This window comes from Talpa occidentalis, unplaced genomic scaffold (genome assembly GCF_014898055.3).
Source record: "Talpa occidentalis isolate TD23 unplaced genomic scaffold, MPIMG_talOcc4v2.1 talOcc4.14, whole genome shotgun sequence".
NCBI lineage: Eukaryota > Metazoa > Chordata > Mammalia > Eulipotyphla > Talpidae > Talpa > Talpa occidentalis.
Genome location: NW_023601433.1, coordinates 63,690,696 through 63,715,893, shown reverse-complemented (window position 1 = coordinate 63,715,893; position 25,198 = coordinate 63,690,696). Strand labels below are relative to the sequence as shown.

At 36.1% G+C, this 25,198-nt stretch overlaps 1 long non-coding RNA gene across 1 annotated transcript; it reads right to left on the bottom strand.

Moving 5' to 3' along the window:
• Nucleotides 1-25: 25 nt before the first annotated feature.
• LOC129145780 (uncharacterized) lies at nt 26-25,198 on the bottom strand. Its single transcript, XR_008551820.1, has 3 exons — nt 25,135-25,198; nt 21,994-22,071; nt 26-58 (listed from the first exon to the last, which is right to left on the bottom strand). It is a non-coding gene; the product is annotated as an uncharacterized LOC129145780 (long non-coding RNA).

Genomic DNA, 25,198 nt, shown 5'->3' with positions numbered 1-25,198 from the left:
AATCATTTGAATTTTTAAAAAATTGTGTCTTCCTTAATTTCAAATAACTATTTTATTCCTATAAAAAATAGGATAGAGACAAACTCAGTGGACATTTTACTGGAAATGGAAGCAGATGCATATCATATGAAATAATCCAAATATTCTGACTTTCTCACTCTCCCCAGGTTTTGAGAAATGTACAAAGAATTTGCAGTATAGATCCTGTTGAATAACAATAGCAACACTCTGTATTTATACAGTGCCTTTCCTTCAGAGAGTTCAGAGTGCCTTATAAACAGTATCTCATTAATCTTCACAACTTCCTTATATGGAAGGTGGTTTCGGCTATCATCACTCACATCTTTATCAACAAAGAAACAGTTACCTGCAGAGTGGCTAAGCAACTTGTCCAAGGTCACTGAGGGAGTGAGTGGCAAAGTCAAGAATAAAACTTAGGGCTTTGACCTTCCAGTTTAGTATTCTCTCCAGGAGGCCACTTTGAAGGAAGAGCAGTTTCAAACATGCATATTCATAAGTCTCCCAAGAAAAATCTACCATTTCTCAATATTTTCTCGGCCAAATTTTGATGTTAATTAGCACCTGTTTGATATAAACCCAATAGTTGGCAGTGACAGGAAAATATTGAAACTGTGCTAACATAGCATAGAAACCTCAGCCCCTAAGTCTCATTAACACCTAGATGATCAGCAGTTGACTGCACAAATTCATTAGACCAACCACATAAAAGAAAGCCGAGGAACAGGAAGTGACCACACAGAATGGGAAGACATTGTTTGAAATTACCAAAATCTTAGCCACCCCCCCAAAGTAGATGGGCAATACCAATAAGGATAAGTAATCACTAAATGGTTTAATAAGCATTTCTTTTATTATTTATCACTTAAATATATTAAGTATGCACTTATATATACTAAGTGTGTACCCCTATCCTCAGGTAACTGCTAGTCTAGTGGAAAAACATGGAAGTAGGTGTACACAGTGTCATGGGAGAGGAAGAGCCAGGGATAACCCTTCCTGTTGTCATTGAAGAAGAGTGGGCCAAAATCCAGCTTCCAACACTCTTGTCCAGTTATGGCACTTAATTTGAACAAGGTATCTCCTCCTGAACCTCTCCTCATTTCTCTTTGTGTAGTGGACATGTTCCAATCTTCAGCTGTCAGCTTAATTGTTTCTCCTCAGAGAGGGTCTCCTTACCTCTCTTATGTGATTTTTCCTTGTCGTTGTCATCAATCTCAGAACACCATTTCCTACAACACTCATCTTATTTGGTACAATAGGACTGCTTGTTACCCAGTTGATGATCTTTCTCCCTCTCTTAGCTGTAACTCCATGAATAGTAATGTACTAATGGTACAAGGAGGCTTCACTGCCCCTGTGACTCCCATCTAAATCACACTGCTAAGTAGTTCCTTACAAAGGTAAATCAGAGGAGGTGGGTTCTAAATTGAAAGCATTGAATCCTGATAATATCTAATTTCTTTGGGAGGAAAGAGATTTTTTTTGAGACTAGATGTATTTATGAGAGAATATGCAGGCAATATAATATGGAAGAATTTGAGAAGATGGTGAAGGTTTGGCATATGGGTCTTGCGACATATTAGCAACTCGGTATTGGAAAGAGTGGGAGCATGGTTAACTTGACCCAAGGGAGGACAATTGTTGCTGAAGGCTGAAGGCTAAGGGATTGATGGTGCTAATAAGAAGGTAAAAAAAAACTAGTTAGCTATGAGATTGCCTTTGGACAGGTCAATATGTGAAGCCAAGAGGAGACATATATTGGGACAAAAAAAGAGAAGTTAAAGAATTGGAAAACAGTAAGCCCATATGGGAATAAGGTAGTTGGAGAAATGAAAGACTTGAGTTAATAATTTTAGAAATACACAAAAAGTGAATGATGACAATACCCAGGAGAGGCTGCTGAAATTAAATAAGAATGGAAATCTCAAAATAATACAATGTGGAATTACCCAGAGGAACTGAATTTAATGAGAGGCCTTCTTGGTGTTTATATATAAATCCTGTATATGTAAAATTTGGTTTCCTGGTAAAGATGACATTTTCTGACTCTCTGATGTTCCCGAATGTACTTTGAATGTACCCTGGAATCCCACAAAGGAGGCTACCTGCTTTTCCTGGGTTGGTAGTTTGATAATGGTAAATAACTATAAAGAAGCCCTTTGTCTTTATCTCTGACACTAGTTGGCATTCTCTTAAAACAATTCACAATTTCTGCCAAAATATGTTCAGGAAATATGAGCTACTGCAGCTTGTGACCCCTTTAGATAACCACAAACCAAATCATGGAATACAGTTCAGCTGAGTAATAAAATATAATCAGATTGGCAGGCAGCATCAGGCTCAGCCATGCCCATACAGATCTTCTTTTAACTCAGTTTAACAAGTTGCTCTCCAGAAGTTATTTATTCCACCTGTCAACATTCCTATTGTGGAAATGACAGCCATCAAATCTCTTTTAGATCCTAATCCTATTCTTTTCTCTTCTGCTTCAGGTAGTAGAAAGCCTATAAGCAATATCCTTTTAGTCAGCTAAGTGATTTGTTTGACATTGATCATTTGCTTGAAGGTATAGCTATCAGCTTAAAAAATAAATGTAATATCACCATCATTAGCCATGTAGTAAATTCAAAATAAATGTCTGAAACCAAAATAACTGAAATCTTCTGAGGCCTGGATTAGTGTAGGTAGTTCTCCTACCAGGAGTAATCTGCCATCCTACCTCAGCATGCATAATAAACTGTCAGTCTTATTGCAGCATCACTACAAGGTACTGTCAGGCTGAGTTTCACATTTTGCTCTCAACCTCATTCTTAATAAAGATCTGTTGCCAATAGGTCAAAGAAGGTCAGTGGTTAGGAGGAAATGACCTTCAATTTGAATCCCATATTTCTTTTTTAAAAAAATCATTTATTTAGTATACAAGAACTGGGGTGTAGCCCAGAGGTGGGGGGTGGGGGGTGTTGAAACGATTCACCAGAAACAGAACAGGCAGACTGACTGAAATACACTGCTGAGGGGAGCAGCGGGCAAGACAGGAGAGGTCTGCTGCTCTACATGTAGGTTAGCTCCCTGGCCAGGAATTGAACTCATGCTCTCATGCTGCAATGGCTGGCTATAACATGATCGTGCTGAGACTTTAACCCCTGTGCTACCAGAGAGACCCTGAATCCCATAATATTTCATGACAATAAAAAGAACAAGAAATTACTAAAGGGATTCACAAATAAAAATGATAATAAATTCATAGGAAATCCATAGTTAGGCACACCCCTGGGCAATCTTAAGTTCAACCAAATGTCTTCCATAATGTGGTTGGCCTTTTTATTAAAAAAAGTAGTCAATATTTATTGTTTCTTTGTGCCATATATTCTAAGTCTTTTCTGTGTTTAACCATATATGAGATATAAAATTATTATTTTTACAAATGAGAAAAATGCAGCTTGGGGAATTTAAATACCTTACCAAAACTAGTAAGTGTTAGGTCCAAAATTTGAATATATGTACTTAGGCTATAGTACCCAAATGCTAAAATAAAATATTCGGTAAACAAGTTATGTTAGTTCAAAGTTAAATATTAAAAGTGTTGCAGATAGCATTTAGAACTATAAAATAAACTTTCTTTCTGGAAGATTTACAAGTTCCCTGGGAGAATTCCAGGACTTTCCCATGGAGGACTTACACTAAAGCTGGTGGTTTGTTGCTGGGAAGGAACTGGAAGAGGCAAAGAGGAGCATGGCTGGGAAGGTAGATACCATGGCCAGGGGTCAGGTTTCCACAGCCCTCTCGGGTGTTTCAGGCATGGTAAATTTCCTTGGAGGGATATTTCAGAAATGGAATGAGGTTACACACAATCATAGATCCAGCCTGGGACATTGAGGATTTCACAACCAGTGCAAGGATAGCTCTCCTCCTACTCCCCTCCCTGCAAGAAGCGATCAAAGAGTCGTCAAGAAGAGTCAATTCCACTCCTAGGAATCTACCCAAATGACACAAAAACTTTGATTTAAAAGAACACCTGTATACCTGTATGTTTATTGCAGCACTATTTATAATAGGTAAAACCTGGAAACAACCCAAATGCCCAGAAATAGAAGACTGGATCAAGAAGATGTGGTATATATACACAATGGAATATTATTCAGCAATCAAAAAAATAAACTCATGCCATTTGCAGCAACGTGGAGGGAGCTGGAAGGAATTATGCTCAGTGAAATAAGCCAGAAGGAAAAATAAAAATACTGGATGGTTTCACTTATAGCAGGAAATAGGTGACCCAAATAAGACATCAGTGTAAAAAAAAAAAAAAAACACAAAACACAACAAAGCAAAAACAGACAATTATAAATCAGAGACATCCTGTAGGGGAGGAGGAAGAAGAGGTATCAGAGGGAGGGAGGGAGGAGCACAGGAGACTGTGGTGATGGTGAAGGGAATTCTATAGGGACTCTACCTGGGGGGGGGGGTGGCAGAAAGCAAATATTGTTTAAAAATAATGATGTAAAAATTAAATTTTTAAAAAATAAAAAGAAGAAGAGTCAGCCCAGGCTCCATCACAGACCCATTAGCAGAAGGAAGGACTGGTGAGGGAGAATTCACCACTCCCTTGGAAAATATCAGAGGGAATGTGGTACTTGCAGCCTTGGTCTCTAGTGGCAAGGTGGCAGCGGTGGTGACTGGTGGAGATCGTTGTCCTTGGTCATAGCTGGAGAATGGGGCATACAGCCCGATTGGGTGCCTCCTGTTTGCCAGGCCCAACTGACCCCGGTGTGAGCCTTGTGGACTGCACCTAGCCCACCTTGCCAGGAGATTCAAGCTTCATGGATCACAGTTGGAAGCAGAACAGAGTAGAAGGGAGAGTGTGGCAAGTCAGGACAACTGAAACACTAAATGGAACTTGCTGTGGAGAGAGGAGAGGAGGCAGAGGAGACAAACATCAGTCCTTGACCAAAAAAGCCACTAAGTATTTAATCCCCAGGCCCCCCTCCTACCCCTATCTCATGCCAGGGTAAACTTAGAAGAGAAACAAAACTAACCCAGCATGGCCCAAACCACAAAAAAGCAAATAAGGCAACATACATGCCTAAGAAGCAAAGAAATTGAACACAAGATGGAAAAGAAAAACGAGAACAGAAGTTCTGAGTCATATATAAAGGATACAGAAATAGAGGACCAGTCAGACAAAGACTTTAAAATGACGATATTAAAATGATAGATGAGATACTGGGGAGGTCAGTCAAAGGCAGATAGGCAGGTGTAAGATCTGAAAAAGGAAATCCAGGAACAAAGAGAGTTCTTCTCCAAGGAAATTGAAAATATTAAAAGAACACAAAAAGAGACTCTGAGTAAAATGAAGACAAATATAGAAAGTGCTTTTAATAGAAATAATCTGGCAGAAGAAAGAATTTCAGAAAAAGAAGATGCACATACACAAATCACCCAGTTAGGAAAAGAGAGAAACAAGACATAGGAAAAATGAGTACACTCTATGAGCAATACCACACTCAGGTAAGAGGGAGCATAAGCATCGTGGGTAATCAGAGGTGAAGAGAGGAGAGACACTTTTCAACAAAATAATAGCTAAAAATTTCCCAAACCTACGAAATGAAATAAGCACTGATGTCCAAGAAACAGAACACCCAATTTCCTAAATACAAAATGATCTACACCAAGACACACAGAAAAAAAAAATTTCAGGAAGCCATGAGATGAAGATAATTTATGAAAACATCCAAATTAGGCTTTTCCTCACCCCAGTCTCCCCTCCAGGCAAGAAGAGAATAGAATGATGTATTCACAAACCTAAAAGACAAGAACTACCAGTCAAGAATACTTTGTCCCACAAAATTATCATTCAAATATGAGGGTGAAATAAAGGCTTTCCTAAACAAACAGGAGCTAATGGACTTTATCACCACCAGACTTGTCCTAGAAAAAGTGTTGAAAGGAATTCTACTGGAAAAGAAATCTTGAAGCACAATCCCTGAGCGACAAGAGGAATGAATACAAAATCTGCAGCCCATGTGTGAATATTATAAGTCAGTATTAAAACACAGAGGGGAGGAAGAAATGGACAGAACCTGTAGAGTTAAATGGTGGAGAACTGACACCGGTTCATAAAAGACTTTTTAGACATAATGAAATAAATATAACCCCCATGGTAACCAATAACCAAAAATCTAGAATGGAGGCACATAGAAGAACAAATGGAGAAAATTAATCACTAAGGAAAGCCTCCAAATGAGAGAAACAAATGAAAAAAGAAACAGTAGGAAAAAATGTTTTAAAAACAGAATGACTGATAGATACAGTACATATCAATAATTAACCTAAATATAAATGGCCTGATCTCATCAATAAAAGGACACAAAATGACAAATGGGCTGAAAAGTTTCAACCATCTATGCTTTGTTTACAAGAAACCCATTTAAAACTGAAAGACAAAAACAAAGTAAAAGTAAAAGGCACCTGGGAGCAAGGTGCCACAAGCCAGTGATCCAGAGAGAAAAGCAATACCTGCTATTCTCACACTGGATAAACTAGATAAACTAGACTTTATCTTTATCAAAAAAGATAATCAGAGACATAGATGGACAGGATGATCAAAGGAACAATTCATCAAGAAGATATAACTGTTATCAGCATTCATGGACCTATCAGAGGTAACTAGATATATAAAGCGACTACTAAGAAAGCTAAGACAGCATATTAACAAAAATACAATTATTGTCAGAGACCTCAACACACCACTGAAACGAAGAACTAGATCATCCAGAGAATTAACAAGGAAACAAAGGCCTTACGTGAAGTATTGGATCAGCTGGATTTATTGAATATTTACAGAGCTTTCCATCCCCAAAGAAATGAGTACATTTTCTTCTCAAGTACATATGGAACATTTGCAAGAATAGATAATATGCTGGGACACAAAACATGTATCAGAAAACATATGAAAATAGAAATTGTCTCTCTTGTCTTCTCAGATCACTGTGGTATAAAACTAGAAATTAGCAACAAAAAGATTCCCATAATAAACCAAAACAAGTGGAAACTAATTGCTTCTGAACAATATAGGCCCACAAATTTAAAAGCAACAAAAATCTCAAATATTGTGCAAAAATGAAAAATTATGTAAAAAATATATAAAATTAAATTTAAAAATCTCAAATAAGGAATCTACTTCTACAGCTGAAGATACTTGCAAAGGAACAAATCTGAATATGAGTAGAAGGAAAGAAATAATACAAATTAGAACAGAAATAAATGAAATAGAAAGCATAAAAAGAGTCCAAAATATCAGTGAAACCAACAGTTGATTCTTTAAAAAAACAAAAAACAAAATTGACAAATTCTTAGCTAGGTTTATAAAGAGAAAAAATCCAAATAAATAGAAGCAAAAATGAAAGAGGTGAAATTGCAACAGAAGTTGTAAAAATACTAAGGATTATATCAGCCTGCTGCAAATGTCTCTATGCAAATAAACTGGACAACCAAAAAGAAACGGACAAATTTTTAGAATCATGCAATGTAGGATGAACCAGTATAAAATAGAAAATTTAAACAGTCCAATCACAAGCACAAAAATTGAAAGAATAATAGAAAGTCTCCCTAAAAACAAAAGCCCAAGCTAAATGGCTTCTCCAATGAGTCCTACAAAACCTTCAAAAAGACCTAATACCTTCCCTGTTTAAGCTCTTCAAAAAATTGAAGCAGATGAAAAACTCCCAAACACATACTATGAGGCCAACGTTACTCTGATCCCAAAACCAAACAAGGGCAATACAAAAAAGAGAAAAGTAGACTTATATCCCTGATGTGCATAAAGTGAAATTGCAAAAATCCTCAACAAAAATCTACCTGACTGTATAGAATAGCTAGATTTCAGCTTCATGTGTTATTTAAGATTTTAACAACCACATCCATAAATTAGAATAGTTTCTTTTCTGTGTTCAATTAGGTTATGAGTAGTTCTTTCATATTCTTTATGCTCTGGTCCTTAAAACTACAAGTTTAGTTGGAAGGAAACCATTACACTGAAAAGACTCTTTTAGAGGACATTTTTTGACAATTTTTTTTTCATGGTCTTTGGCAAATTTCAAAAATTGGTTCAAATTTTCTATTTCTTGAATTGAATTTTGGTTACCTTATTTTTTCTTGAAACCAAGTAATTTGTAAAGATTTCCATATACATCAACCAATTTTCAAGAATATTATTCTTTATGATTTTAATTCCCTCTCTATTTGTTCTTTCAGTCAGTTTGCATTTGCTCCTTTTTTGATTTGCAATAGAGATATCTCTTGATTTTTAAAGATATAAAATCATTTATATGATTTATTTATTTTTTATTTATTTTAACGATTTTTTTAATGATTTATTTATTTATACATACAAGAACTGGGGTACAGGCCAGAGGCCGAGGCGGGTGGGGGGGTGAGAGGATTCACCAGATACAGAGTGGGGAGAACAGCCAGATCTAGGGAAATACACTGCTGAGGGGAGCAGTGGGCAAGTCAGGAGAGGTCTGCTGCGCCATGTAGGTTGCTCCCTGGCTGACTGGGAATCGAACTCGTAATGTAGTAGCTGCGGATAGCTTCATAGGTTGTGTCTTAACCCTTGCGCCACCAGGGAGAGATACCTTTATTTTTTTAAATGGCTGTTTTCTTTCATCATGCTGTTATACTTATTATTTTCCCATAATATAATAGTGGCTATTATCGTCTTCCTTAGAACCTGAATTGTCCCTTTAGTTTGTTGATGTTTAATGATGAGAAGATTAAATTATAAATTTTCTTGTATTTAGTTTGGGGACATTCTGTAATTTTTTTGAAATTTATTATGAATGAATATATAGTTTATGCATATAAAAATATAAGTTCGTGCATCTTAATTTACCTCAGGTGTAGATACCCAACAAGACATATAAATGAGTATCCCTTTCAAGAGTTTCTTAAAATTGAACAGAATGTAGTAGGTATATTTCCGGGGGGGAAACAAAGCTCAGTTCATCATTTAGTGCTTCTACAGAATTTTACCTTGTTAACAGAGGAAAGGATTGTTTCCCACTCCCACTTCATTTCTTGTGATGTTGATTCATTGGTTTTATTTTGGGGTCTTATAATTTAGAGACTGACATTAAGTGCAAAAAAGAAAATACATTCCCTTCTGATTTTTACTGCCTCTATAAGCTTTATGCCACAGTGTATAAATAAGGCATTTATTGCATATACATTTAAAAAAATCTATACCATCCTTCCTAACTATTCCTCATTAGTGAAGGCAGGCCCATAGTTTGGGTATTAATTTTCTTTTCTCTTGAAGTAAATCGATGCTATTCTACTTTTGTTACCATTATTTATGACCTTCTAAAGTGTAGACCCTCGAAAAGTAAAAACATAGAAACATGATTTGCTGAAAAGCAATGATTCCCATAATAAAAATTTTTAAACTTTGCTGACTTACAAAGTCATCACACATTTTGTTACTATTTTCACATGAATAGTTGTTTTTGCGGTCAATTGGATTACAAAATGTGACTTCTCTTCCCACAGAACTGCTTGTTGAGCAATATGAATAGATGTTATCACATAATTGGGATTAATACATAGAAATATCTTGACATATGGTGAATTGGACGGTACTCAGGGAAGCAAATCCTGAATGTCAGTTGGCAGTGGTTTGTGTGCATTAAATTCGTGCTTTTTTGCTAAGATTTGAGTAGGAAAGAGAAATATGTACCAAAATCTCATCATCTTTGACAAATTCACTAATGCCTTTTGAACTGTGTGATTTGTTTTTCAAACTCAAGTTTGTGAAACAATTTAGGCAGCCAAATAAGCTTTTTTAAAACAAATTTGAAGCTGAATAGGATATAAGATCAAATGTATCTGATGGGCATGGCTGAAGTGAGGAACTAATTGTATAACTGGCATGATGCTTTGCTAGAAATAGAATTAAAATTAGGAAAAATCGTTAGGACTTGCATTAGAACCACACAAATTTTTTCAATAGAATGACTTGTAGGGGAAAATTTAGATTGAATATTAATCACATAATACATATATTCATAGCAAGAACTTCAAGGAAAGGCAGTCATCTCAAAGGACATAGTGAAAATCTTAAAAATAAAATTAAACCAAAAACAATAGAAGAAATAAAACTTAACTCAGCAAAGGGAAGATAATGGTTACCAGATGGAATAAGGGAGAGCGGGGAGTGAGGGAGGAGGCAGATAGAGTATGGTCACACGTGGTTTGGTGGAGGGAAAAAAATTACAGAAATACGCATTTTTTAAATAGTAAGCCTAGGACATTTCTTTATGTTCAGAGTCAACTTGGAGGAATTGCACAGATCGAAATTTATATAATCATCAAAATCAATATTGAGTAAAATAATAATAATAATAGTAAGAAGAAGTTAGAAAACTAAAAGTTAGGAAAATACACCAAAAGAAAAAAATCTCTCAACTTTTGCTTGTCAGCCATGATAGACAGTAGTCACTCCATGAGCCAGTGTAAAGGAAATAGAAATGGAAAGAAAACTGATCAGATTTTGTCAATAGGGTAGCCTCAGAGTTCCTTGGTTTTGCCCACTCACTTAAAACAAGTAATACCAGTTCTAGAGGCACAACAGAGCCTACAAAGTTCACTGGTCATTATTCCCTCATAGACCCCAGGTCAGGGGCAGACTGGGAAGCCCTGAGAAGAAAAAAATAGTAAAATTGAGCTTGACATTGCAGTATTAGGAAAGCTGGCATTTATGAAAAGCATTACGTATTGCTGCTGTTGTTTTACAAGATATTTTACTTCTCCATTGACCATAATTTTTAAAAATATTCTCTGTAGCACTACGAAGAAATGTAAACCATGATTGATACCACCAAAACAAAAAAAATTTAAGTGCTATAAGCTGCCTGGGGTGTGTCTATATTGTGTCATATGTAATGCTTACCTGATGGCCTAAATTTCATAAAATCACGACAACATAACAATTCAAACTTTGGTAGGACCAGAAAGACTTCGAGTTTTATTTGTATTGACTGGACTATAGACAAAACAAATCTGAGGTAAAGAGGGAGCCTTATATTTGGAGACTAATACACAGTCTCCGGGAGGTCAGTGCCTTCAACTGATAGGCATTCATGCTCAGCACAAATACCACTCTCTCATGAGGGAATAAAGCATGAATTTGTACACTTAGACTAAGACCATCCCTTGACCTTTTATCCTACTGAACTGCAGAGAACAGAGAGCCCCAATCCAATATCTGACTCCACAAATATGCTCAGCCTGAGAGCAGATTTGATCATGATGTAGTAATTGTGCTCACTTATTTTGACAGGATGTGTCACTATATTCTGGATTCCTTTTGTTGTTAAGGTAGATCATTGCTGTGCCTCTTCTGTAGTTCCAAGAGGCTGACACTTCACTGTTTATATTATAGTTGGGGCTCGTTTATAATTTAATTAAGTAACAGGATAAGCCAATGCATGAGCAAGCTTTTTGTTATTGTTCCTTCTCAGTCAACTTTATTAAGTATCCTTTATATATAGTAAAATGTACCCATTTTATGTGCACAGTTCAATAAATGTCAACAAGTTTATGAAAAACAAATTCTGCCAATCTCTGTTTTTTAAGGTGTTTAATTCATTTATGTTTAAAGTGATTACTAACAAGAGTTTTTCCAATTTGACATTTTTTGTATGATTTATATAGCTTTTTCCCCCTTTATTTCCTCCATTACTCTCCTCCATTGTGTCTAGTTGATTTTTTATAGTGGCACATTTTAATTCCCTTCTTATTTCTTTTTGTGTATATTAATAGTTATTTATGATTACTGCAGGGATATATATAACATCCTAAAGTTACATCAATCTAATGAGTTATAGCAACTTAATTTCAGTTGCATACAAAAAGTCTCCATTCCTATATTACTTCATCCTATTACGTTATTGGTTTCACAAAATATATCTTACATATAAAATAACAGATTCATAATTATTTTTGTTTTCTTTTGTAGTACATAGAAAATAAAGTATAATTAAAATCAGTATTACAACAATATTAGTTTTTACATTTTCATTTGTTTAGCCTTATCAAAAATCTTTCTTCACATGCCTATGATTTACTATGTAGGATCTGTTCATTTCAACCAAAGCACCCCCTTTAGTATTTCTTACAGAGCAAGTCTAGTGGAAAGTAAGTTCTTCATCTTTTGTTTGTCTTTGAATATATTAATTTTGCCATCATTTTCAAAGGCAGTTTTACTGGATATAGAATTCTCAGCTGACAGGTTTTTGTTTGTTTCACTGACTTAAATATGTTTTCTCACTGCCCTCTGGTTCCCAAAGTTGATGATGAAAAATCAACTGGTAATCGTAGTTTAGTAGTTCAAGATGAGTATAGACATGATGAGCTGTTTCTTGCTGCTTTCAACAACCTCTCTTTTATCAGCAGCTTTTGGAAGTTCCAGTATATTGGGCTTGTTGTGGGTCTTGTGGAGGTTTTGCTCAGTTTACTAAATTACCTCATATGCAGCTTTTTTGGACAAAATTTTGAATGGCTCTGCTTAGGTTCTTATTTTTTTTAAATAATGAAGAATGTGTATTTATACTTATTGCAAATTCAGCCTTGTCATGCACAGACACATTTGCACACTAATATACAATTAACACATATCATATTGTGTTCTGCATTTCTCAGTTAACATTTAAAATTATTTTCTTCTTTATTGAATAAATTCAATATATGACTATTAAATTTAGAGTATACAATATGTTACTTCTGGTTTTTTTTAATTATGATAACATTGGTTTGCAACACAGCATGTGATTTAGAGGTATAAAATCACACCCTTCAGATTTATGTTATGATGTATGTATATTATGATTTCCATTATAGTGATAACTGTAGTAATATGTTATTGTCAATATTCATTATACTGTACATTAGACATCTGTTACTTATTTTCTACTCATTGCAAATTTGGACCCTTGAACAACATCATTCTTATTTCCCCACCCAAATAATAATTTCTTACAACTGCTCTGCTGAGGTAGTGACAATGAGAGATAGAGAATAGAAATTTCTATATGAGAGAAAGGGAGGCTGCAGAAAATTATCCCACTCATTAAGTTTCAGTATCATAAACTACTGAAACCCTCAAATATCTTGGTCATTAAAATATTATAAGCTATATAATACTGCTTATTAAAACCTATGGTTATAAATATATAATAATCAACACACCACCCATATTATTTTATTTTTTAATATAATTTTTTTTATTTTTATATTCCCCATACAATTGCGACCCCCTTATTTTGACCCCAATCCCTCCCCTCCCCACCCCCCACCCTTCATAGACTGTGTTTTGATTTGCATTTCCCTGATGGCAAGTGATGTTGAACATTTTTTCATATGCCTGTTGGCCATTTGCATTTCCTCTTCAGAGAAGTTTCTTTTTAGCTCTTCTGCCCATTTTTTGACTGGATTATTTTCTTTGTTGTTGCTGAGTCTCATCAGCTCTTTGCAGATTTTTGTGATCAGTCCTTTATCATTAGTGTTGTGTGCAAAAATGTTCTCCCAGTCGGTGGGGTTTCTCTTTGTTTTTGTTATTGTCTCTTTTGCTGTGCAGAAGCTCTTTAATGTAGTCCCAGCTGTTTAGCTTTGCCTTCACTATCACTGCTTTGGGTGATGTGTCTGTAAAGATGTCTTTGATGTGCATATCATGTAGTGTTTCGCCTATATTTCCTTCTATGTATTTTATGGTTTCAGGTCTTATGTCTAGTTCTTTAATCCATTTTGAGTTGGTTTTTGTGTATGGTGTGAGGTAGTAGTCAAGCTTCATTCTTTTGCATGTAGTGACCCAGTTTTCCCAGCACCATATATTGAACAACCTTTCTTTGCTCCAATGCATATTCTTTGCTCCTTTGTCAAAGATTAGTTGACCATAAATCTGTGGGTTTAGTTCTGGATTTTCTATTAGATTCCATTGGTCTGTGTGTCTGTTCTTGTTCCAATACCATGCAGTTTTGATGGTTATGGCTTTGCAGTATAGTTTGAAGTCTGGGAGTGTGATGCCTCCATTCCCTTTTTCTTTTTTCAGGAGAGCTTTGGCTATTTGGGGTTTTTGGTGATTCCATATGAATTTCATCAATAATTGTTCTATTTCTTTGAAGAATGACATTGAAATTTTATTGGAATAGCATTGAATCTGTATATTGCTTTTGGTAGGATGGCCATTTTAATAATGTTTATTCTTCCAATACATGAGCAGGGGATGTTTTTCCATTTCTTTGCGTCTTCTTCTATTCCTTTTAACAGTGTTTTATTGTTTTCTTTGTATAGGTCCTTTACCTCTTTTGTTAGATTTATTCCCAAGTATTTGATTTTTTTTGTTTCGATAATAAAAGGGATGGTTTTTTTGATTTCCTCTTATTCAGATTTATTGTTTGTGTATAGGAAGGTTACTGACTTTTACGTGTTGATTTTGTATCCTGCCACTTTACTGAACTGATTGATGAGTTGAATTAGTTTTTCTGTGGAGTTTTTGGGGTTCTCTATGTATATTATCATATCATCTGCAAATAGTGATAGTTTGACTTCTTCTTTTCCTATTTGGATTCCCCAGCTATTAAGTAAAGGGTCAGCCTAATGTTGGTTACAAGATGGATGTTACATACCTTCCACTGATGACCCAACTCAGCAAAAAAGCATAATTCTGGTTTGAAAAGTATGTACTATGATTTTAATAATAAAATTGTTATTTTCTTTCTGGAACAGCAACTCATGAAATGCTTTTGGGTGTACATCTGTAGCAGCCACTGCCTGGGATTCCATAAGGAACCACACAGTGCATTGCAGACAAAATAAATTTATTCTATAGATATTATTTAATATATTAATATGTATTCTATAAATTAAATCATTATAAATTAAATTAAATTAATTATATATAATTTATAAATTGGTCAAAATGGGGATAATGTCTAAATAGTGCTCTATACTAAACCTCTTCATTAAAGTAATGAAATAAAAGTTCTCAATTGCCCAGATCTCTGTGACATATTTTTCTCAAAGGCAATGACAGAAAGAACTCAAAGGGGGGATTTTCTGCATCTTGGAAACATAGGACCTCATCAATAGTCAATAAAGTGCCAATCTACTCTTCATATTCATCTACTCTTCTGCCTTTAAGAAAGAATCCAAGGGTTCCTTTCCTTTGGATAAAATCAAAATAAAATTTCCCTTTTTGGATAAATCATTCAAAGGAAAGAGATAAGATAGGCAAGGAATTTAAATTACAAAAAAATAACATAGATCCCATCTGAAAAGACTTCGAATGCATGACAAATTACTTGCTTAAGTCAAGAAATAGTTTAAAATATTAAATTCCTACATGTTACCATGTCTCTCTAAGGTAAAAGTAGCTGCTGCTTGGTTAAAACTCAGGGGGTACCATGCAGTGGGAAAGAGCATGGACACAGGTATCAAACTGTTGCTATTTCTCCCACTGTGGACCTGGTGAGCTTCTGCATTTCATCTAACCCTATTGGATCCTCATCTGTAAAAGTGCGCCTTGTCAATGGTTGGTGATGAAAATTAAAAGAGACTATCATTCCTACTATAATCCTGGCAATGTTGCTAGAGTCTTTCATAAACTTTTATTTAGTCTTCACAAAAATCCCATGTAGTTTTTTAGAGAGGTTTACTGGGGTACAAACTGATTAAGTAACTCTCTGTCAAGCTCGCCAAAGCCCGCAAAATAAAATAGAAATAAAATACTATGTTCAACGAGATTTGAAGATACAAATGTGAAAAATACCTTTAAATAACACTTGCAATGCTAAGGGCTTAAATAGATAAATAGGGGAGAGAGAGATCTCACATATATATATATATATATATATATATATATATATATATAAAACAGGTTTATTGAGGTACAATAAAAAAATTTTTAGCAGATTCACTGAGTTTTTCAACCATTATTAGTACAAGAAATTTTAGAAATTTTTTATCACCCTAAGTGAAACCCCGTGCCCTTTAGTAAATGTTCACTTCCTGGTTAGAAAACCACCAATCTACTTTGGGTCTCTACCGATTTGCTTATTCTGACATTTCATAGAAATGGAATCATGCAATATATGCTCTTTTGTGAGTGACTTCTGAATTTGTCACATATAATCTTTGTTATATGTTTCTGGATTCAGCTAGGAGTACAGTAAATCCTTATGTCATTGACAACTTCTTGGGAAATGACTTTAAACAAAACCTATAAGAAAAACTTGGAATACATCATTTTGTTGAATGTTCGCTGGGATTGTTCTCATTGACATAATATATTTGAGGAACAGGTATAATTTTTTGAGGATTTCTACATCTATATTCATAAGAGAGCTATTGTCTCTTTTTGCTCTTGTTACAATGTTTTTGGTTTTAGTATTGAGATAGTATTGGTTTTATAAAACGACTTTGGAAATGTTGCCAACTTTTGTTTTTCTTGTAAGAGTTTACATGTGCTTGTTATTGTTTTTAAAATTTTGGGTATTCTTCACCAGCAAAGTGATTTGGACCTGAGATTTTCTTTATGAGGTGTTTTGCATTACTAATTCAACCTCTTAATATATTATACAACTATTCAGATTTTCTATTTATTAGTCAGGTTCATTAATTCATTTTTGTAATAATTTGCCCATTTCTTCTTTCATCTAATTTGTTGACATGTAGTTAATCAAAGTATTACCTGGTAATTAATTTTATTTTTGTAGAGTCAGTAGTAATGTCTCCTCTTTTATCCCCCATCATAGACACTTTAGTTTTCTTTCTTTTTTCTCAGCCTGTCTAGCTAATGTTCTATCAATTTTGTTCTCTCCCAGTAATGATTGGTTCAGTGATTTTTCTCTATTTTTATTTTCTCAATTCATTAATTATTGCTCTAATATTTATTACATCCTTCCTTCTGCTAACTTTAAGTATAATGTGCTCTTGTTTTTCCACTTGAAATCAATTTTTAATATTTTATTGTCAGTTTTTAATTCATAAACATATAGGTAGCATAAAACCAGCCTCCAAATAAACAAGAGTTTTCATATTCAGCATCTGTTTTATTATTCTCCTCATTTCTTTGACCTAAAGGATTTTCTATCATGCAAACCTGCTTATTTTTTAAAGGTAACATTTCTAGGTAGTATAGCAGAAAGAATATTCCTTGTAAACTAATCATCCCATTCACATTATTTTTTCGGCTAGTGAAAAGTTAGGACTCAAAACTTATCTTCCCTTACTCTAGTTTCTCAGATCATGTAAATCTTTAACCTTTTACCAAAATTTAGTCTCTTTCTCAATAATCAATCCAGAGGGGTTAAGAAAAAGTAGACTGCTGTAGGCAAGAAAGCATTTTGCTTATGTCTTTAGCATTTGCAGTGTATAATAGGATTTCTGGTAAAGTCTCCTAGTGGAGGGTGTTTACTTTGCATTAATTAATATATCAATGTAGAACTATTAGTTTTCTCCAATCATACTGATGACTTTGTCATTAATCAACAAATTATTAAAATGAAAATAACTTTAATAAAAGTTTGGTTTAATAGCAGGTGATTATAATAATTTTAATAATCTTATTACTAAAGAAAACCTAACAAAGAATGATACTGTTTTCCAATTTTTACTATTGTTTTATTCAAGTTGTAAATTATGCAATGGATTTTTTAAAAAGATTAGCATGAACTAGAAACTGGGAAAATAAAATATTCTTTTATGTCTCTTAGACTTTTAAGATCTTTAAAAAAAAAGCGCTTCTTACTTTGTGTCTCATTTCTTTGTCTACAAAATATGATTAATGACACTAATCTGGAAACAACTTATAGCAAAGATGCAAGAGATAAAGCAGAATCTGAAATTTAATTCTTGCTCCTTATCAAGGAAACCTTGTATAATAAAAAGCTGCATTATTCAGATGCTGAGTATCCAAAGTTCTTAATGTTATTGGAGCTGCAGGTATGCAGAAGAAATTGTTCCCTATGTGAAGCCTTTCTTTTCTTTTTTATACAGTTTAATGCAGACCCAAGGGCAGACAGTTTTAGGAGGTGGGCTTTACTTCCACTATATATTCTTGACATGCAAGATCATAAAAAGACAATACAATATAATAAGTCCAATTTAAAAATTACATTCAGCAGCCATGTTAATACAGACATCTCCCCAGAAGAAAAAAAAAGAAATCTAGGGTCACTAAGGTTCATGGTACAAGAATAATCAGGTACAAGGAACTGGAGCAGAGGCTAAACAGAAAACATCGTGCCTGAACATTCCATCAAGGCCAATTTGGTCATTTCTATGGCCAAAATGACCCATGTGGGAAAGTCAAAATAGCAGTGGAGAAGGGTCACAAAAGGTCTGGGGAAGCTCAGCCCCAAGAGCAACAGCTTGGGGCAGGGATGGGGGGTGGGATATGGGGGTTGTTGAACCACTAGGACAGCTACAGAGCTCAGGGTGCGAAAAGCACCTTAGGGAAGATCTGTTTTCAACTACTTCTTTAAAAGAAATGCTGTTATCTGACTTACAAATGTGGAAAGAAAGATGAAGTAGCCGAGCCCAGGGTGGGCACAGCCTTGATCTCCAGTGCACCACTGAGAACATGTTATGTGCACCTGACAATGACAACCCCCAAGAGAAACTTAAAACTGCTTTGGCCAAAATGAGCACCCAGGAACTTGACACTGAGGTGCCAGGATTGCGGGGTGTGGCGAGGCTCCCAACACCTCTGATGCCACAATCCAATGATTCTAGGACATATCTGGTGAGAAAAGCTTAACAAGGGCTTTTTAACAGTTGGGAAATACAGGGGCTAAGAAATTTGTTTAGGGCTACACTTTTATCCTCTTGTAGGGTTTCAGGGCTATTTTTTTATCTCATTTTTAGTTGTTCAAAAACCTATTACTAGGGCCTCCCCCGGTGGGGTAGGCGGTTGAGCGCCGTGCTGTGAAGCTGTCCGCAGCCTCTGAAGCGCGGGTTTGATGCCAGCGAGGGTCCCACATGGTGTGGCAGACCTCTCCTGTCACACCTGCTGCTCCCCTCAGCAGTGTGTTTCAGTCAGTCTGCCTGTTCTGTTCCCCGCTTTCTCTGGTGAATCCTCTCACCCTCCCGCACTTCTGGCCTTTACCCTGGTTCTTGTATAAATAAATAAATAAATAAATAAATAAATAAATAAATAAATAAATAAATAAATAAATAAAAATCTTTTAAAAATAAAAACATATACTAGAGTTTGAAAAATATGCTCTACTGTAATTCCTTTGTGAAGGCAGCCACGGAAAGATCTGTCTGTAGTCACAGCAGAACTTGGGAAATTCAACAAGTCACTGTAAACTGAATCCTCAGAAAGCAGCTACAGAAACGTGGCACCTTTAGCAGGTAGGATAAGGGTGAGCTGTTTCCTCCTGGGCACCTCAATGGCTCTTTCAGGCTCCAGAGAAACAACCCAGTGCCAGTCATAGGCTTCGGTGCCCAACAGGTGCTCAGTGCTGCTGGCCAAGGTTTTAGGGTTCTTAACTGACAGCTTGCATGCTCTGACTAGCTACAAAGCTCCGGGGCCTACTGGCCTACTGCACTTGTCTTCTGACACCTTAAAATGGAATGATTCTGTCCCACATTGTATAAGCAGGTGGTATCTGCTATTCTAAATCCAAACACTTCAATCATTTGTTGATACCTTCATCTACTACTTGATAGTTTCTGATTTCTATTCCCCTATAGACATCCATAGTTCAGATCTCCCATCAACCCCAGGGCACCCATTCAAGCGCCTGCAGGTCTCATTTTTCTTGCCCATCAGGTGGGTGACCAGAGTGCCTCTGGCCTTGTTCATCTCCCAGAGCAACAGGCTGGCTTTGGTGAGGGAAGGATGAGCAGCCTCAGACAGTGACGGAGAAGTCTGCACTTTGCTGCAGTCTTCGCAAATCCTTTGCACTGCAAAGATTCTGGTTACAGTGTATGGTGCAAGCTTTCTGCAAGACCTTCACTCCAGTTTTCACATGTGTCGGCCTCAGAATGATAACCTGGTTGCCATCTTCAAATTCATCAGTCACACAGTCACCTCCGCTATAAAATGGCACAATCTTATTTCTCATCAGGGACTGTGCCTCTTTAAAAATGTTGTGTAGTTCAATCCTGTGTGGGTGGTTTGCATTCTGGCTCCAGCTCTGAGAAGAGGCAGACTCCCGTGTCACCCTCTTGCTGGCTTGCCGAGTATCTCCTTTTCTTCCACATCTAGTGTCTATTTCAAAAAGCTCTTTTGCTAGAATCTTTTCCAGTGTTTGTAATCATTGTCATCTGGGAGACCACTGGAAGTACTTACTTGCTAATCTATACTTTTTATTTTATTTTGTATATTTTTACATCATTTTTCTTTTTTCCACAATGTATGCATTTTCATCTTGGTTATATTCCCCATACAATTCCCACCCCCCTTATTTTGACCCTACTCCCTCCTCCCTCCCCCCTAGTGTGTCTCTGGTTCATAGTTGCTTGTTGATTTTGATTTTTACTTAGTATTAATTAGTCTTTTTCCTGATCCCTTATTTAGGTTTTCTAAATTCCTGCTATGAGTGAGGCCATCCGGTATTTTTCTTTTTGGCTTATTTCGCTGAGCATGATCCCTTCCAGCTCCATCATGTTCTATACTTTTTACTATCCTTTGGATTTCCCGAAGCCAGATGATAGAGGAGGTTGGCTTCCCCCAGCCAGGCCTGGGTTGTGTTGTTTCCGGAGCGCCAGAAGAGGTCTCAGCTGGTTGGCCTTGGGGCCGGCAGGTGAAGCGGCCAGGTGGAAGGTCAGGCCTTTCCTACTCCCCCCTGCACCGGAGCTGCACGGCATCCCTCCACCCGCCAGGGAGTTCTGAACCCGGCAGCTGGTGTAGGGGCCAGGCGGGCGGGCAGTAGCTACTGGCCGCATTGGCCGCTCGGGGCGTGGAGGTGCGCCCGGGTCCACAGTGCGCCCCCCGCCAGACCTCACGGTCGTCCTAGGGGTTAGAGGGTGGCCACGCTCTCTAGCCGGGAAGCCCCAGGGTGCAAAGCCTCGGGCGCCCAGCCCGCAGGGCAGCCAGGTGGGTAGTGCCCCGGGGGGCGGTACCGAGCCCGGTGGGGGGTGCAGAGGAGGGACCCCGGGAGAGGAAGGAGCCCCGCTCTCCGCTGTGGAGCGGGAGGACTTGCAGCTGCTGAGCTCATCCCCGCGCCCCCCAGCCGCGGTGATGCTCCCACAACTCCACCCCCCTTTTAAAAGTAATACTTTAGCCTCTAGCGAGCAAGTGCGAACAATGAGATCAGGTGTCTCAAAACGCTGAATGGTAAGTAAAACCCGCTTGTTGCCCTTAGAAAAAGTGCTATTGTCATATTTGGTGGCCCCACATTTCTCCTGTCATCATTTCCCCATGTGTAGCCAAGGTACCAGCTCCACTGCCAAAAAAATAAAGCTGAACGAAGAAAAGATTATTTTAATCAATTTGATATTCATTATTAATAATTATTTACTGTTAAGAAAATGCATGGAAAATAAACCTACACATGAACCAAAGAAATACACTTAGTCTTACTAATTCAATGATGAGGAAGAAACAGGAACCTGGTTTTAGAACATTCCACTTCCACAAGGCTCACCCTGTAGATTTATTTTTTTTAGTAAGATCTTTAAAATAATCTTGATTTAACGTTTTTTTTTATTTTCTGACGCCTATATTTGAGTAAAACCATATCCTTACCAATTTAAAACTCGAAATTTGAACCTTTCCAATTTAAGATTAGAGTCTCATTTTACATATAGGTATGTAAACATTTGATAAATCAACAAAATTTGAGAAAAAATATTCATGATGATTGAATAAAGTGATCATGGTATTTACACATAGTGGAATGCAATTCAGTCTAATAAAAGTAGGAAATCCTGTCACACATGGCAACATGGGTGATCTAGAGGACCTACCTTTTGCTAAGTGAAAGAAGTCAGTCACAGGACAGTACTGCATGATTCCACTCATTTGAGGCAGGTGAAATAGTCAACCTCATAGAAAGAAATAGAATTAAATAGAATGATTATTGCCAGGCTTGTGGGAGAGGAAAATACAGAATTGCTGCTCAGTGGGTATGAAGTTTTTCTTATGCAACATGACTACATTCTAGAAATCAGCTTTACTTTAGGCCTTATGTAAGTTAATAATGGCTAATTATTAGTTAATTCTGTGTTAGTTAATAGTACTGTATTTGTTAATGATGATGTGTGATGCACTTAAAAGTTTTTTAAGAAGGTAGATCTCATGTTCAATGTTTTCCCCACACATGAAAAATGTGTTAAACCAGGTGCGTCCCTGGGCAGAGTAGTTTGCTCACCCTCTTCATGCCATATTTTTATACCAAAGTGTTGATCATGGTGCTTTATTTATTTATTTAATGTCTTTACCTTTCTTCTTCTATGTGTTTTGCCTTTTTTTCCCTCCTTGTTATTTCTTACTCTCTTGTATTCATGCTATATGGTTGTTTTATGTAGTTTTGTTGCCTTTCTGGTAGTTTCAAAGCCAAGTAAGTGATCAATAGATAACAAGAAACTTTAGAATAAAATAAGGGAAACATTGTAAAACAGCATCCAGTGGGAGATCCAACATCAGTACACAAACAGTGGCGAATGGTCACCGGATACCTTTCTCTCAGAATACAGACATCAAGGGAAAAATAAAACAAAAATAAACTACGAGCTCATAATATAAAAACTGTCTACAAATGTGAGCATATGAGAACCCCCAAAGTAGAAAGTAAGTTTGTTGATCTTGGTAAAAAGGAAAGTTTTCTAAACCAGAAAAAAATCACTTCAGGATACCAAAGCGTTAACAAAATACAGTCCTCTGCCTGAAATAACTACAATATTTCATCACTGAAAATTTTTTTAAACAGAGTCATTATCAATTGTGGGTCATTTTATTAATGAATATTCATTTTATTAGTGAGTATACATTTTTAATACTAAATACACCTATATATTTTCTTAAAAATCTTCACTATAAGATATATAAAATATTAACTAAGAAGGAACTTAATGGAATATTAAAATCCAATAGACAGTACTATATTGCTTGCTGACTGTGCTTTCCTTGTAAAGTTATAAGTCACAGCAGGATTGTCTGTATGTAATATTAAATTTTTGAAACCGAATAGTTAAGGTACAAGAAATGACTTCTTTTTACAGCACTGCCTGACTATAATTCTTTCTCTTAGGTGATTCAAGTAAAAGATAGATCATTTGAAGTAGGGCTAAAATAAAAAGGAAACTCCACTTTGAAAAGAAAGAGAATACAAAAAATAATTTGAGTGGTTGCACATTTGGCAAATTTCCCTTTGAACCAAATGATCTTTCCAGGCCTTAATGATGAACATGGAGAAGAAACAGGATGACTCTCCTTTTGATCAGAGTGGCCTCACTGCTTATCTGCTGATTAGACAACCTGCTTCTTCCTTATTTATCACTTTAATGTTACTCTTAGTATAAATGACTGGTCTGCAAAATGCTAAAACACAATTATAAATACTGTGACCAGCTTGCAGAAGTGCCAGTGTAAGCAAGAGCACTGATCTTCCATTTATCACCATTTGCTTTGATAGAGCAACATTCATTTCATTTATCACTTGATCCCTTTCTATTATTTCTTTCATGGGAGGTGTCTGATCAGCATTATTTATCTCAAATTGTGTATTCTGAAAGCTTTTAAGGAGCTCCTAACAAGGACACAATTACTGAACTTATTTAAGAAAACACCCAGCCTTATAAGACAGAGGTTGATATTCTGATTGCCTTTTTAAACAATGAGTTATTAGGAGAGATTCTTTAAAAAGGATTTTCACTTGTGTGTATGTTAACCAGAAGGTACACATGAAAATGAATGAAAAAATGATATGAAAGTTATACTTGACATAATCTGTAAAAATCGAATGACTAAACAAAGAATGTATGCTCCAGTGGTTATTGTGGCAAATGAAGAGTTAAGAATTGTAGGATTCTTTCAGCGAATCCATGAGGTGGCTGATTGTAGGTTATCCATATTGCAAAGTTATCCACCACTGGGAGAGAAGGCACTCACCACTGTTGTCTTTATTATCTCTTACTGTGCAATCACCACTCATTTGCTTTTTTTTGTTTCTCCCCAAAAGCAGGAATGGTAATAACCATCATGCTTTAAGATGATAAAAAAAGATATGAGATTCATGAATGAAATGGCTGTTTTTCCTTCTGTGATACTGCTCTGCACCAGGACATGCTCCTCCTTGTGCTATGAAGTTTGTAATGCAGTGGTGTTTTATTTTGTCTTGCAAGTAGCAGAAGTGAAAACACTCATTTTAAAACATGTAGGTAAGACAAGAAGATAGAAGCAGGACTCAAAACTGAATTCTGACCCAAATTCTGGAGGAGATATTGAGCAACCAGTATTTCCTAAACTTTTGTGGACACGGCTATTTGAGCAAGAAAGTGGTTTGCATTTAGCATTTTGTTTTTACCCCTGTGGCCTTAAAATAAGTATGTTTCTCTCATCCTATTCTTTATTGAAGTAACTTTGGTTTCAACACTGTGTATGACTAAGGGAATAGGTTCACACCTTCCAGGAAATTTGAAATAATTTTTGTCATTTTCATGCTCGAAGATAAAAACAACATACAAATATACCAGATATTATTCTAGGAACTTTAAATATCTTAGCTCATTTAATCTTCACAGCAACACTGATCTAAGTACAACCATCATCCTCATTACCTAACTGCAGAGCCAAGTTTACATAGCCATAAGTGTATTTCAGCCCAAATCAGTGGCTTCCAGGATTCCTGTTTATTTGCTACATTGTACTTCATTTAATGTAACATTTTTCTTGATTTTAATTCTCTATGAATTTTTCCTTGTTAATTTTAATAAATTTACTTTAAAAGAAACCTTTTGCCCCTATCATAAATGGAAAACCAATGTCATCAATCCAAGCTGTTTACTATAAATATTAAAAAGATACAAAACATGGCTGTTAATTTAAAAGCACAGAGATAATAATAAATTTAGTTATCTTGCATTATATCAGAGTAGACGGAGACTTACTTGCCCCAAAATTCAGAATAGTTCAGTTGCACATTGGGAAGACAATGCCAGTGTTCCAGTTTCC